Source organism: Megascapheus bottae, unplaced genomic scaffold (assembly GCF_031878675.1).
Source record: "Megascapheus bottae isolate mThoBot1 unplaced genomic scaffold, mThoBot2.hap1 HAP1_SCAFFOLD_64, whole genome shotgun sequence".
Lineage (NCBI taxonomy): Eukaryota > Metazoa > Chordata > Mammalia > Rodentia > Geomyidae > Megascapheus > Megascapheus bottae.
Genome location: NW_028327830.1, coordinates 248,795 through 252,254, shown reverse-complemented (window position 1 = coordinate 252,254; position 3,460 = coordinate 248,795).

The window sequence follows — 3,460 nt, the reverse complement described above, 5'->3', positions numbered from 1 at the left end:
GAGCGAGTCATTACAGTAAAAGCCAAAGCAGGCAAGGCTCGTCCCTGTTTGGAATAGGTAGATTTTTTATGAGTGTCAAAGGCAATCTGGTTAATGGAATCGTGCAGGGAGGCAAGGCTCACTGAAAGCTGGGAACATGCTTTTTGTAGCTGGGATACCTCTTTTAAACATGTAACATGCTGTGACAAATAATTTTTTGTCTGTATAAGGGCTGCCTTATGGGCATCAATGGACAGTGGAGGAAAATAAGTGGGAGGGTAAGGGGGAGGTCCGGAATAAGTAACAGAAATGGGGGCTGGGTGTTGACAACTATTGGCTTGTTGTTTAAAGCTTTCTTCTGGCAGGGGTGGCATATCTTTGGGTATTTTTTCAAAAACAGGGAGGGTCAAAGGAACTTCCCTATCAGATTGAACTTTCTGGCTATCTATGATGGGATCAAAAGATTTCAATAGATCAAGGAATTTGTTATAAGGTTTTTTGGGATTTTCTCCTGTACTGGGCATGGGTATAACTACCGAAGGGCAAGGTGATGGAGGGACAGGTTCCATAGGGGAGTGGATTGAGGCGGCCAAAGCAGGACGAGAGAGGGGTGCAAGGAAAGCCTCGGCTTCAGAAATAACTTTGGCAGATCCTGGCCCTTCATTTAAAACATCATTAATGAGGTTCCAATAGCTAAATATTCTGGTAGGGACTGCATCTGGCCTCTTTGTGGCAGGAGTGCATTTAACTCCCTCCCTTTTTCCATGTAAGAGGATGTATAGTGGGTCCACTAATTACAATGCAGGGGGAAGTTTCCCCAATAAACAAGAAAAATTGAACTAAATCCTTTTTCTTAACTCTGACTCCTCTTTCCCTGAGGTATACTTTAAGGTCCCGAATAAATTGGGCCTCCTTAGACATATGATCAACCATCTTAGACTGGGACGGAGAAAAATCTGCTTACCAGAAAAAGGCCTTTCTCATGAGCGGTGAGAATGTCTTCTCCAATTCTTTGTCCACTCCCGGGGAGCCTTTTGTGTGGCTAGTCGTGTCTCTGTCCAGCAGAAATTCTGTCTCTCGGGCCACACGTTGGGCGCCACTTGTCCACAGTTATTTGGGGGAAACGAGGGGGACACAGCCTGAAAATAAGAAGGGTGAGAAAGAAGAGTGAGACCAAGTAATATGTTGTCAAGGTCTGTTTATTAAAATTTTTTAGCAGCCTTTTAAGCAGTAGCTAAGAGGAAATAGGGAGGGGGAAGCAGGGCGGTGGCATTCCGCTTGCTGATGTTTACGGTAAGTCTCTACCTATGTAAAACATCTGGTGATCAGGTCATTGTGACTATTCTCAGAATAATATGACTCATGAATGTTGCCAGGTGAACGGCCATCAGTCTTTAAGGTTAAGCAAGGCCTGGAGGCCTACCCAGGCTAGGGTCTCCAACATTACACTTAACAGGAAGAAACAAAATAATTTCTGCTTTACCTCTATGGTGATAACTCTAACATTTCAGCATAAAACCCTGATTTCTTTCACAGTAATCAGCCTTACGTGTCTTGCTTCTGTCTGTCTCATACATTTCTACTTCATTCCTTGCTCTGTGCCAGGTACCATCACCACAGCCTGCTGTTCCCAGATCATTCTCCTGTTTTATTTTTCCTTTTTTCCATTACCATAGCCTTACACCCTTGCTCTACTTTTATAAATTGATGTCTGGTGCTCTACCACTTGAGCAATACCTCTAGGAGAGCTATTTTGCTAGCTAATTAGAAATCAAATCTTGCAGATTTTTCTGCCAAGGGTTGGTTTTGAATTGTGATACTCAAATCTCAGCTTCCAAATATCTAGGATTCAAGGGGTGAGCCACTTGCACCTGGTTTTGAATCCGGAAGTTTCATGACCACCCAAACACAGCTTTACTCCAAGTTCATCTCCAGACTTTCCATTGCTAGCCTTGTCAGCTACTGACTGAGCATTTGAAACATGTTTGTGTGAACTAAATGTGCTCAGAGTATATTATACATAAAAAATGTAAGAGTTAGCAGGAATTTCAACGGAAACACTGCCCGGCACTGGTGGCTCAAGACTGTAATCCTAGCTATTCAGGAGCCTGAGATCTGAGGATTGTGATTCAAAGCCAGCCTGGGCAGGAAAGTATATGAGACTCAAGAAAAGTGGAGGTGGCTCTGTGGCTCAAAAATGTAGGGTGGTAACCTTGAGCACTTCAACTCAAGGACAGTGCCTAGGCCCAGAGTTCAAGCCCCAGAACTGACAGGGAAAAAAAAGATGTTCCTGATAGACTTATATTGATTGCATTTTTAAAAATGAAATAATATGTAGCAATGGCTGGGAGTGTGACCTAGTGGTAGAGTTCTTGCCTAGCATGCACCAAGTCCTGGGTTTGATTCCTTAGTAACACATACATAGAAAAAAAGGCAGAAGTGATGCCAAGGCTCAAGTAGAGTGCTAGCCTTGAGAAAGCTCAAGGACAGTACTCAGGCCCTGGGTCCACGCCCCAGGACTGACAATAAGGAGAAGAAAGAGGAGAATAAAAAGAAGAAGACGAACAGAAAGAAGAAGAAGAAGAAGAAGAAGAAGAAGAAGAAGAAGAAGAAGAGGAGGAGGAGGAGGAGGAGGAGGAGGAGGAGGAGGAGGAGGAGGAGAAGAAGAAGAAGAAGAAGAAGAAGAAGAAGAAGAAGAAGAAGAAGAAGAAGAAGAAGAAGAAGAAGAAAAAGAAGAAGAAGAAGAAGAAGAAGAAGAAGAAGAAGAAGAAGAAGAAGAAGAAGAAGAAGAGGAGGAGGAGGAGGAGGAGGCAGAGGACGAGGAGGAGAAGGCAACGGAGCAGAAGGAGGAGGAGGAGGAGGAAGAGGAGGAGGAGGAGGAAGAACAAGAAGAAGAACAAGAAGAGCAAGAAGAAGAAGAAAAACAAGAAGAAGAAGAAGAAGAAGAAGAAGAAGAAGAAGAAGAAGAAGAAGAAGAAGAAGAAGTGGAAGAAAAGGAAGAGGAGGAAGAGGAGGAGGAGAAGGAGGAGGAGGAGGAGGAGGAACAAGAAGAACAAGAACAAGAAGAAACTAGTGTATTATTTACAATACAAAACACCACAACCTCTCTGTACGTTTATGATGTGACTAATTTGCATGTTTTAATATAATCCTGGTCCTCGTTCTCTTCCTGGGCCTGGAGTGCAGCTAGAAACACCTTGTTTGTTTATAACAGTACTAGTGTTAAGACCCAGGGCCTCCACCCGCTGAGCTGCAGGCCCCGCTCCTGTGTGGGCACCCGCACGCGGTCCCAGCCTGGGCTCTCTCCTCTATCTGTGTCACTCAAGGCTAGCTCTCTACCACAGAGGCCTCAGCGCCACTTTTGCCTTTCTTTTTCTGTTGGTTAATTGGAGAGAAGCATCTCCCAGGCTGGCTTCGAACCCTGATCCTCAAGTCCCAGCCTCCTGAGTAGCCAGGATTACCCAGGCACGGCCCCGGAGTT